This window comes from Sturnira hondurensis, unplaced genomic scaffold, assembly GCF_014824575.4.
Source record: "Sturnira hondurensis isolate 20B ecotype Veracruz unplaced genomic scaffold, ASM1482457v3 Scaffold0004136, whole genome shotgun sequence".
In the NCBI taxonomy this organism is placed as follows: Eukaryota; Metazoa; Chordata; class Mammalia; order Chiroptera; family Phyllostomidae; genus Sturnira; species Sturnira hondurensis.
This window is the reverse complement of record NW_028076767.1, coordinates 5,230,917-5,243,766: the sequence shown is the minus strand read 5'-3', so window position 1 is coordinate 5,243,766 and position 12,850 is coordinate 5,230,917. Positions and strand designations below refer to the sequence as shown.

Genomic DNA, 12,850 nt, shown 5'->3' with positions numbered 1-12,850 from the left:
TTGCAGGCCGGTTCCTTGCAGGCTAACTACCAGCAGGGGATGCACAAAAGGCAACCATACATTGATGTTTCTCTCCCTTCTAAAAATAAATAAGTAAATAAAATCTTTAAAAAATAAAAATAAAAAAATTTGAATTTCAAAACATATCCTGCCTCAAAGGTTTCAATAAAGGAACTAGGAACCTGTATTTTAAAATAACAACTATTGTTTTTGGTAGGGGTCCCAAACTTTTAACTATTTTATACTTCAATTAGTTTCTTTTATGTACTTTTAACATTGACTTCATCTTGGAGAATTCAATAGGAAGTTGCATGGCTTACAAGACATTTTATAAGTGCTTTGATGATTTATTTTAATGGTGACAATTTATATTTGTTTCAAAAGTTTTAATTCTATGGTAAACATACTTACACAGAGGGTTCAAATTAATTTTGCAAGACTATCCTATACTTATTTGAATCATCTTCTCAGTTGAAAAAGGAGGCCTGAGCTTTTTAATTTCAGACAAGGCGTCCAATTTGGTGGGAAGAGTTAAAAGGTGTTTGTCCTAGAACAACGAAGACCTGTGATGTATTGGACAGGTGGGGGATAATCTAAAAGGGGGTATCAAAAATGATCTCTAGCCTTGCCTAGTGTGGCTCAGTGAATTGAGTGCAGGCTTGCAAACAGAAAGGTCATTGGTTTGATTCCTGGTCAGGGTGCATGCCTGGGTTGCAGGCCAGGTTCCGGTGATGGGCATGTGAGAGGCAACCAATCAATGTTTCTCTCCCTCTTTCTCCTTCCCATCCCCACTCTCTAAAAATAAATTAAAAAAATTTAATGATCTCTAGGTTCTGCCTTGAACAACCATGTTTTTAAAGTTGATTTTAGAGAGAGAAAAAAGGAGGGAGAGGGAGACAGATATCTATTTGTTGTTCCACTTATGCACTCATTGGTTGATTCTTGCATTTGTCCTGACTGGGGATCGAGCCCTCAATCTTGGTGTACAGATATGATGCTCTAACCAACTGAGCTACCCCAGCCAGGGCTCTGGCTTGTGCAAGTCTATGTTGGAGATACCATTTACTAAAATGGGAAAGAATGAGAGAGCCTTCTGAAGTGGGCATTAAAATTCTGGTATGATAAAATTTTTTTGTTATGTTTAAGATGCCTGTGAGAAATCCAAGAGTATATATTAATTGAACTGATGAATATATGGGTATGGAGTTCAGACAAAAAGGTTTCAGCCATAGATATAAACAGGAAGTCATGTGAGTAATATGTGAAATCAAGACAAAGGATAATATCATTGTGCTGTGTATTATGAGAAAGGAAAGACAACGATCAAGCTGTGAGGAACTCCTGAACTTAGACTGGAAAGGATGAGGAATAAGGCAACATGGCTGAAGTGAGAAGTGGCCCGAGAGATGGAAAAACATGAGCTTGGTGTGAAGTAAAGCAGAGAGTGTTTCCAGTAGGAAGGACTGGTCAATTAGGTCAATGCAGCTGGGATCTCACACAGAATGTGAACTGAAAGTGCCCACTGGGTATGTCAACACAGATACTGTTGCTGAGCATGGACACAGTTTCAGCATATGGGAGAGGACTGAAAATTAGATTTGAGTAGGATGACGATAAATGAGAGGAAAGGACATGAAACTAAAGTTCATGGAATTGATTCTTGCAAAAAATGTTGTTGAAATGGCAAACAGAACTGAAGCAATAGCTGTAATGTGAAGATCAAAGGTAGGAGGTTTTTTATGTGTTTTGGGGGGAAATAATCTAACATGTTTGCAGGACAATGACATTGATCCTAGATGCAAGGGAGATAAGGACAGAAGGCAGAACCAAGTCCTGGACAAAGTGAAACAGAAGCACTTGTTGTGGGATTGATCTTTCACAAGAGAAAGGCTCTATACTTTAAAAAGAAAGGAAACAGCCCTGGCTGGTGTGGCTCAGTGGATTGAGTGCCAGCTTGAGAACCAATGGGTTACTGGTTCAATTCCCAGTCAGGGCACATGCCTGGGTTGCAGGCCAGGTCCCCAGTTGGAGAATGGGTGAGAGGCAACCATACACTGATGTTTCTTTCTCCCTCCCTTCCCCTCTCTCTAAGAATAAATAAAATCTAAAAAAAAAGAAAAAGAAAGGAAACAGCAGGTGAAGGTAGGTATAGGTAGTGTTACAGATTTTGTGGTTGGAGGATAACAATCCCACAAGATGGCACCTGAAAGTGACTATGACTTTACAGTAGGTATGCTGTGTACTCGAATCTCACTCCTGGCTTCATTCATTCTGTTTCTTTATTTTATGTTGCCATATTTATACATTTTTGTAAACTGCCTTATCTTTTTTTTATGAACAAGGGAGAATCTAAATAATTTTTAAATGGGAAGAGAAATGTGTTATTAGACTATTATCCCAAGTGCAAAGAGAAAATTAAGTCATGTAGGAGTCTATAAATTCATCTCTAATAATCTATATTCTCTGGATAAAGTCCTTTTGCCTTAATAATTTAGTGAAAGGTGAATTTTGCAAGTCATAAATATACGAACTTTCAAATGTTTAAATTTCAGCAGCTAAAACTACATGTATTTTTTACACCTACTATGTTCCAGGTTTGCTAATCTAAAACTATCATAGAAGCCAAAAAATATCTTATTCCCTCTTATATCCCAGCTACTTAACATAGTCTTGATATATCACAGGTACTCAATAAGTATCTGTAGACAGACTAAGCCTATGTAAATAAACAAGTTCCTGCTCTTAAAGAGCTTACATACTAGTACGCTCTGTCTTTCTGACTACAAGAATAACTCTCTGTAAAGCAGACCACCCTCAATACACAGAAAGCTAACACACACTTGCACAGTTGGGCCCTTCACGTCTTATTCTCCTGTCTCACTTACTGGTTTAAAACAGGTGTATTAGTTAAAATAGTAAAATAATAGCAATAACTGTACTTACAAAAGTAATGATTGGTGTTTTGAATAGCAAGACATTAAGATATAAAGACAATAAAAATAGTAATAGAGAAGCAGATTGCATCAAAATGCCCTGAAGATAAAATTGGACATAGAGTGAATCTGGTATGAAATTAGTGTAGAATATATGTGGTATTTACACTCTATTTTTAAAGTTTGACTACATTTTATTGCAATGTAGTAAACTGGAGTTTATGCTGTGAATGTGCCCATTGAGTATGATGTTGGCTGTAGGTCTTTCATATATGGCCTTTATTATATTGAGGAATGTTCCCTCTATTCCCATTTTTCTGAGTACCTTTATCATAAATGGGTATTGTACCTTATCAAAAGCTTTTTCCACATCTATTGATATGATCATATGGTTTTTGTCTTAGCTTTTGTTTATGTGATGTATTACATTTACTGATTTATGAATATTGAACCATCCTTGCATCCCTGGGATGAATCCCACATGGTTATGGTGTATGATTTTTTTGATGTATTGTTGGATGCGATTTGCCAATATTTTATTGAGGATTTTAGCGTCTATGTTCATCAGCGATATTGGCCTGAAGTTTTCTTTCTTTGTTGTGTCTCTATCTGGCTTTGGAATTAGGATGATGCTGGCTTCATAAAAAGAGTTGGGGAGTTTTCCCTCCTTTTGAATTTTTTGGAATAGTCTGTGAAGAATTGGGGTTAGCTCTTCCTTAAAAGCTTTGTAGAATTCTCCTGTGAAACCACCTGGTCCAGGGCTTTTGTGTGATGGGAGTTTTTTGATTACTTCTTCAATTTCATCTGCTGTTATTGGCCTGTTCAGGTTTTCTGCTTTTTTTCCATTGAGTTTTGGAAGATTATATTTTTCTAGGTAAACAATAATTTAAGACATTATGGTATTCTACACAGGGTACATGTTTAACAAATATTTGGTTTTAGAAGCTCAGGCAATATGTTTACACATAGGTTAAGGAAACTTTTGACTCAACCACCTGATTTGCAAGTAATCTAAACATCAACAACTGCTATTTTCTGCAAAGCTTATCACCAAAGTCTCTACCAACACTCCTGAAAGTCAAGAAACACTCACATATTGCAGTGAAGCCTTGACAAACCAATCACCATCAAAGGTCAAGGCCATTTCAAATTCCAGTCCTTTCAGACTTAACTGATGCAGTGGAAGCACTGCCTGATAACATTACAGAAGCTCACCAGCCTCCTAAATCCTGACCTAGAGTTCAGTGATTCAGAAAATTAATGCCTTGAATAAAGTCAGTAGGCTGGCCGAAAAGACTTGTTATTTACAATGTTGTTATTAATGAGATAATGCACTAAGTTATTGACTCAAAATATATTATATACTCCTAGAGGTCAGAAACTATGACTCATTGGTATACTCCTGTACCCCCAGCAACCACCTAGGTACAAGCTGAGTAATCTGTGGAAGACAGACCTTGATCTTAGGTTCCAATCCACAGACTTCCAAACGAAACAGAAGATTTCTAGTGCTTGTAATAAAAATTACAAGTCAATATGAGACATAAAAGGAAAGTGTCACCTCATAATAGAAACTCCCATAAGTAATTTGTTAATGGTATTTCCTAAAAATAAAGACACTTTATTTCATGTCACTTCACAAATGTTAAGACACCCAGGAAAGAATAGTCCCTTTCTCCTTATTACATGGAGACAGTTTTTGGTGCAATCAAGGACACCAGTCTTTTATACAGCCTACTAATTTCACCTTGAAAATTACTAAAACTATACTCTAAAATGAATACTACCCATGGAGGGAGCTGGTAAACATCGGAGGAAGGCAACCATAAATGCTCAGCAATGCCCATCAAGCTCCTTTTTGTACCCACTGCATATTTTAAAAGTACATTTTTTTCAGATTACTAAAATTCTCATGAAACATGTTGGTGGATATAATAGTAGCAATTGAATTTCAAAGTCCTAGGTACTGCAATAATTTGTGCCTGTTATTACATGTTGCAGTATAATTTCTGACACAAATTGTTTATTCCTTTAATATTTTGCTACTATGCTTTTATTAAAATAGCCGCAGTTTTTTTAAGGCAATATTACAGAAACATAGTTTCCAGTATGTTGGCTTACTTTACCAATCAGTAACATCTAATGCTCAAGATCATCAAGGGGTCACATAACTGAACAGGGAGTACACCTGCCAAAAAAATACTTCTCTGGAGATATGTTTCACTTATTTTGAAAATGCTAGTAACGGGTATTCTTGATTAGAAATGAAAATACTGTTTAACTCACAAGTTTAAATACTGAGGTCATATTACAGATCAGATATTAAATTTACTATTCATTCCACTACTCAGCCACTTAACACATTGTCATTGGGTTTACTTACTAATACTTAAAAAGAGAGAATTTTTTTCTTTGAGCAACAACTAGGACACCTGCATTCACAGTATAAACTGAAGTTTACCACATTATAATAAAATGTAACCAACCTAGCCCTGACTGGTGTGGCTCCATTGGTTGGGCATCATCCCACAAACTAAAGGTCGAAGTTCAATTCCGAGTTGGGCACATGCCTGAGTTACAGGTTCACCCTGGTCAGGGAGCATGCAAGAGGCAGCTGGTCAAGGCAGCTGGCTGATGTTTCTCTCTCATATGAATGGTTCTCTCCCTTTTTTTCTCTTTCCCTTCCCCTCGCTCTAAAAATAAATAAATAAAATCTTTAAAAAATATATAACCAACCCAAACTTTGAGTGTGAATAACCAGGTGGTATCTGTGGTAATTTCATATCTGAGTCACCCTGTCAATCTGCTCTGCAACACTTTGAGAGTTCATGATAGGTATATGCTTATATTTCCCAAGAGTCTCTACGATTTAAATTCCCCTGCAGCCTCTTAAGAGAGATCATTTCTCATATCCTAAGAAAGGCATTTCCCCAGGAGCACAAGTCAAACAGCAAAGTAAAATTGAGTAAATAATTGGTCTGTCTCTTCACCTTAGAAAAGCTTTAAACAGTGGCTACACAGGCACATTCTTTTTCTATTAGAGGGAGAAAGTGACTATTTCTCCGGAGTCAACTACCTTGAGATTAGAAAACAAAATAAGGAAAGCAATATTGGGAGAGAGCCCTGATTACAAATAAAAATATTAAAGTGCTAATTACATAAACCATCTTAATCATTTGTAAATGTAAAAAAAAAGAAAGAAATCCACGCATCTATCAGTTTTAACAGATATTAGCATATTTTCATGTGAGATCTAAAGGAGCTCTGTCCAAACTTTTCTTCTAAGTTAATGTGTTTTATTTCCCTGTATGTTCTTATACTTTTATGGACTTTCATTAGATACAGATGCATCAATAAACAATGCATGCTATATTACTTTAAAAGTCTACATAAATTCATCACACTGTATATACCCTTTGACAATTTGCTATTTTCATTCAATCTTATGCACTAGAGATGCATCTATGTTGAAAAGCATAGCTCTAGTTCATTCATTTATACTAGGGGATAGTATTCCATTAAATGAATAAACTATAGTTTATCCATTTCCCTACTAAAGTAAAGCTGGATTGTTCTACTTTATTGCCATTTTAAGAGCTGCTACAGTCATCTTTGCTACATGTTTATTTGGGCAATTGCCCCAAGTTAATTAAGAATTCAGCCCAACAAAAATTCAAGTTATAGAAGGAAAGAACCCTGGAATGAAAGTACCAGGTGTCACTGTTAGGTATAACCACCGCCTTCCTAATAAGGAGATCGTGGGAACTCTGTATCAGCAAGTTGATTACTCAGTAGAAAATATTTAAATAGTATGTGATAAATAAGGGAAACATGAGTTGATCAATTTTTAGAATTAATGAGACTAAAGCTGACCTTCTCTCTAAGCATTACTGACTGGCAGCCAACTAAAACTCTACCAAACAGCCCAGTCTTTTTCCCCCATATGAGATGAGAGAATTGTTCATCTTTTTTTCCAAAAAAAAAAAGGACTCTACAATAAAAACCTAACTCAACAAGAGCTCCTAAAAGTACTCATTACTTTTAAAAAATATTTTTGCTCTACCCATATAGATTAATTTAGTTCAGCTACTTTATCAATTGCTCATAGCCATTCTACCAACTGCACGATACGGGCAAACATCAAGACATAAGACAGAGCCATTAAAATATAGAGAGAAACAGCAGATGGGGATAGAAAAATAAATGCAATACTAAACAGCACCAAGTCATAGTTTGTTTTTATATTACTTGTGGTTATCATGCATTTTCTTAAAGACTGATATCCTATAAAATTTACTATTCTCATTACTGATGACTGATTTATTTGGTCTTCAAGAGAGAAGAATTAAAAAGAGAAAAAGAGAGAAAATTCTGTATCTCTAACACAGCTGGAATATATGGTAGGTGTAATGCCACAAAGCAATAAAAAATGCTAAATGATTTAAAAGTCATTAAAATCCTCACAGCATTCCTCGAAACCATGCCCCCAACTGGGACTCCTCCAGAACCCAGGAATGTGACCCTATGGGGAATTGAACCTGCAACCTTCTGGTTTGCAGGATGACACCCAACCTGCTGAGCCATGCCAGTCAGGGCCATGGTACTTTATTTCCTTCATCATTATCTTTTCAAATGTTAATACTGTGAAACAGCTTTGAATTTTTTTGCTCTAATTATAAACTTTAAATCTGTCGATAATCATACTTTGCAAACTAAGCACTAAATTCAAACTTGGTATAGATTCCATCAGCATCTTTTCCACTTCAAAATACCTTTATAGAATACCAAAGTTACTACAGATCACCCTGAAATCCTATTTTCTCTAAGTATAAGAATGTATCATAAAATTATCTGGAAACTATCCCAACTTTAAAAAGTGAATTATAGTTATTTTCTAAAAATATTCAGTTCTCTTTCCCACCATTTAGGAAAAAAATGTTAGTTTGGCTCATGATATAGTGAAAGAAGAATAACTATAAAAATAACTAACATGTACTGAATACCCACCATGTGCCACGTACTATATGATAGTTGAACCATTAGATGTGAAGACATTATTATGAAGAAGGTACTTTCATCCCCAATTTAGAGATAAAGAAACTGAGACAGAAAACTTAAGTAACTTTCTTAATGTTAAGTGGATATATGTCCAGATTCAAATCCTAGGATCTTAACCATTATGCTTATATTAATAAGATTAGAATATTGCAATTTACTACAAAAGCAAACTTTTCACTGATTTAAATTCTTTTAAGTAGACATTAACTCAAAGGTCAAATGGTCACTCCAAACCATTCATACTAATGACAAACTTTAAAAATACTGAGCCAATAAGTTTGCACAGGTATAAGTTTATACCAGTCTTTATTTTACCTGTTCAGAATAAATACACATCACACAATTGTACAGCCTTTTAAAGAATATTCACAGCCACCAACGAATCTAAAAGGCAATAGACTTAAGTATGTGCATTCGTGTACAACACTTCTGCCAATATACAGTTGCTCATCTCCAAAGCAGCCCTAATATCCAAGAGTACTAACACCAGCGTCGCGTCAGGACTATTTCCTCAAGACAGCCCCTGTTAATTTCCTGTCTTCGCATCTCAAAAGAACTTACCACCCTATGGTATCACTTGAAACACCAAAGGACTTGGCTAAACTACTAACTCTTAATATCATTTTCTTTTTCCGCAACCACCTTTTCAAGCCACCAAAACCCTCGGTCCATTCTCCACTGCGATCTGTATCCTGGGGCAAACCCGCCTGGTACTCTCACCGCTGTTCGCGCTCAGGGACCCGGGTTTTTCTGCTCAGCACCTGGAGTGAGCATTCGACAAATCCCCACGAATGAATGGGTGGAAGGCGGAGCCGGGAACAGAGTGGCGTGAAGGAATTTCACACAACTGAGACCACGGCGGGGGTGCCCCATCTTGGGGGGGAAGGAAATGCAGCGAGTGCAAAAACCTGGGGCCCGGGTGAAGGGGCGCCGTCGATCGGATGCTGGCTTGGGAAAACGCGGTGCCGTTTCCACAAGTCCCCGCAAAGTGCTCTCGGGCCTCGACCTGCACCAGTGCCTCCCTCCCAGACCCCGCCTCCCAAGCACACCGGAGGCCTCGGCCCATCAGCCCTTGAAAGCGGAGGGCCGCCAGGGACAGACGCGCGCTAGCTCACCTGACGCTCCAACGGCAGCAAAGCAGACTGCATCCGGCGCGATTTAGCAGCCCAGGGAGTCCGTGAGATCAGCTGATTCACGGGGGGCGGGGCGTCAGGCCCAGCACCGCCGCAGGGTGGTGAGCTGTTGTCAAGGCGGCTGGGCTTTGCTCCGGGAAGTAGGTGGGGTTAGCTGCCGACGGCGTCTGATATGGATCAAAACTATCCGGGAGGCGTAGAGCCCGGGGAGTTTGGTCCTCAGACACACCTCCTGTTTCTTAGCGTAGGGCGGAGTCACCGGTCCTGAAGCAGACTTGGGCGATGACGTAACCTACAGTCGCCGGGGGTCTAACTACTGCGGTGACTGCTAATGGCGAGAGTGGTTGGTAGTTGCAGTCGTTTTGTTACCACCTCAAACTGCAAGAATCAGAAGGCTGAGTTCGCTACTTTTGACAGAGAAAAGGCTAAAATATCTTAAGTGTGTTTGTATGGGCTGTACCCTAACGGTGGTCGCTTCCTGCCCCTGCAAATGACATTATCGCCTCGAGGTGCAGATTGGACTGCTTAGTGTCAACCCCAAAGGATGGAGTAGGGTCAGAGGAAGTGAATTGGCCTTTGCTACGATTCCTACAAGGCTCTGCAATATACAATATGAGTAAAACCAGTTTGCCTGCCCAGCACACAGTTTCACCACAGTGTGCTTTCCGCAGCCGCAACCCCATTCCGACTCAGCTCGCACCCAAGTCTTCTGCTGAAGATTATTAGCCCAAGCGGAGGCGCCGATCTTGGCACACTGGGTGCGAACTCTTTGCTCTAGGCAGTGTGCCATCGCTGAACCTGCAAACCTGTATTCAGACCACCAACGGCACGTGTGCAGTCAGGGTCTAAAGCTTCTGGCACAAATGGTCTATCACATTCACACCCTCAAAGTGAAATGTCTCCTTCATCCTTCGCTCACTTGCAAAACCGTTAGTCCTCAGCAATTCAACCAACTCGGCACCAGTCCACTCTGCACCAGTATTGGAAATCACGTAACCCTGAGAATTGCACCAGTGCACCAGAGGTGTACAATATCAGTCGGGAGTTCCATGGGACCCAAGCGATCTTGCTAAGCCTAAAACAGTCTTTTAAAACTGCCACTCTGAATTTCTCCTATTCTCAGTCCCTTGATATTCCCAACCCTCACACTCCTAACATCTTACTGAATTCTACCTACCCCTTCCCTTTGGTAAAAATTTTTTTAAAATTTGCCTCCTACGTTTCTGAGGAAAATGAGACCACTGCGAAGGAATTTCCTTGACTCCTGCCAGACACAATTACAAAATGTACCTGCAGCCCTTCCTTCCCTTCTCCTTAAAAGGGGTATTCTGTCCTCTCAAGGTTTATTTCTCCACCAGAACCAAGATTCTTTCCAATACCCTTAGAGACTTTGCTCCATTATTATCCCCTCTTTTGTGCATGACCTTTTTTTTAACATGTTAGTTTTTAATGCCCAAATTGCATAGCAGTTATTTCTTCCTTAACACATTTTCAGATGTTATTTATATAAAGTTTTCATTGAATTTTCAAAAAATATAATGTAAGAGAAGCTACTGCTGTGTGGCTGAGTTTCCTATCTGTAAGAAGCAGGAGGTGGACCTTTGTACTGTAATATTTTCCACTTTCTTAAAATGGCACAAGACAGCCCCTCTGAGTGGCCTGACCTAGGATGGGGGGGTTCACCCCACCAGAGGGTCCGAGACACACTCCTACATGAGCCAGAGGACCTGGGATCAAGAGGGAGGGTCACATCCTCAGGCAGATGTGCTGGGACATTTTCTGGTCTGCAAGAAAGAACTCTAGAGTATTTTTAATCTCCACCTCTCTGTTGCTCTTATTCCTCAGTATATAATCCTGTTCCTGCCCATCCCATCTTTTAATTTCTTTTTCCTCTGTCCTCATTTCTTTGCAACCTACTTTTCTAGCTCTTACATTCTGACCTCCCACTCTTCCTTATCCCACACTGTAATCTCTACTTTTTCAGGTCTAGAGACACCAGTAGTCAATTCCTACTTTAGAAATGTAATGGTACAGTCTAAGAATGAAAACATTTTATGCAACCATTTAAATGAAAGGATAAATCTATCTGTATTGATACTATGGAATGATCTGGAAATTAGATTGTTAAGAGAGAAAATACTGGATACTGAGTCATGTGTATTGTAATCCACTAATTGCATATTACGTGTGTATCTTTTTAAAAACTTTTATTCATTTATTTTTAGAGAGAGGGAAAGGAAGGGAGAAACAGAGGGGGAGAAACATTGTTCAGTTGCTTCTCACAGGCTCCCAACAGGGACCTGGCCCACAACCCAGACATGTGCCCTGACTGGAATTGAAACTACAACCTTTTCGTTTGCAGAATGATGCCCTACCCACTAACTCACACCAGTCAGAGCTATGTGTATGTCTTTGAGAGAGAGAGGTGTGATATATATCCTTGTCTTTGTATATGTATTTATTAGCTCTGAAAGTACACAATAAAAAGTGACTAATGCTGAGGAGAATTGGGAACAAAGATGGAAGGAAAATTCACATAATTTATGCAATATTGCACTGTTTGAACTTTACAAATAGAGTTTGAATATACCTTTTCCTTATTTTTAAAGCTTTTAAATATGAAAAAAGTGTAGTCTTATCTTCCTTTTCCTTTTATTTTTCTAGACTCCTGGGACAGACTCCTTCTGGGTTTTCCTCCCACTCTTTCTGATCTTTTCAGACTGTCTCCTAAATTCATGGATTAAATAAATATTTATTCCACATATATTATATGCCAGGCACTGTTCTTGGCCCTAGAGACACATGATGATAGACAAAACAGACAAGAGTCTCTGTTCTCATGGAACCTGCCCTCTGGTGCTATGGAATATAATCTCCAGCGATGGCAGCCATCAACTCCTGCCTTCCTGCATACAAGTGCCACTCTCAACATCAAGAGACGGGATCTATTTCTTTTTTCCCAAATGGGCTACACTTGTGCTTTTTTCTTTTTCTTTTTCTTTTTTAACTAATAGAATGTGGCAGAAATAAAGTTCTGGGACTTCCAAATTAAGTTCTCAGAAAGAATGGGCAGCTTCCAGATTTCCCTCTGAGAAGCCAGCTGCGATGGTCTAAAGAAGCTTCAACAATACTACAGATTGATAAGAGAAATTGTAAAGAGTTAAGCCACCTGGAAGAGCATTGAAGTGTCAGAATGTGAGTGAAGCCATCAAGTGCCTTCCAGGCTAGCCCAGTTACTGGCTGAATGCAGCTGAATGATTGACATCAGCTAGCACCCAGTGGAGAAAAGCAGCTTGATCAAGCCCTGCCTGAATTCTTAACCCAAATTACCAACAAATTGCTTTAAGCCACTAAGTTTTGAAATTTTTGATTATGCAGCAATAACTGAAACAAGTGAGAGATAATGAACAAATATAGTACTGACTAGGACTACAAGGAGGCAAAATAGTGTAGTAGCTAAAAGTGCGTGGTGGTGCCAGAAAGCCTGATTTCAAATCTTAGCTCTAGCACTTACTAGATTTGTGACTTTGACACAAGTTATTTAACCTTCATATATCTCTGTTTCTTCATCTATAAAAGAGTGATAATAAAAATACCCAATTTATAAGGTAATGTGAATGTTAAATGTAAAGTACTTAGAAAGACACCTGGTACATAAGTGCTATATATGTGCTGTTGTTCTTATTTTTGCTGTTATGAGCAATTAAGAAAAGTAAGGGAAAAGAC

The 12,850-nt window shown here is 38.7% G+C and overlaps 1 protein-coding gene across 6 annotated transcripts in view; it reads right to left on the bottom strand.

Moving 5' to 3' along the window:
• The window catches only part of ALS2 (alsin Rho guanine nucleotide exchange factor ALS2), a 73,459-nt gene extending 64,260 nt beyond the window's left edge, over positions 1 to 9,199 (bottom strand). For 3 of the 6 annotated variants that reach the window (XM_037043595.1, XM_037043597.1, XM_037043598.1), the window contains exon 1: positions 9,107 to 9,198. The gene's annotated coding sequence lies outside the window, so the exon portion shown is untranslated. Of the gene's footprint in view, positions 1 to 8,711; positions 8,965 to 9,106 lie in introns of those variants that run through there. The other 3 variants (XM_037043599.1, XM_037043600.1, XM_037043596.1) reach the window with 2 other exon arrangements.
• Positions 9,200 to 12,850: the final 3,651 nt, after the last annotated feature.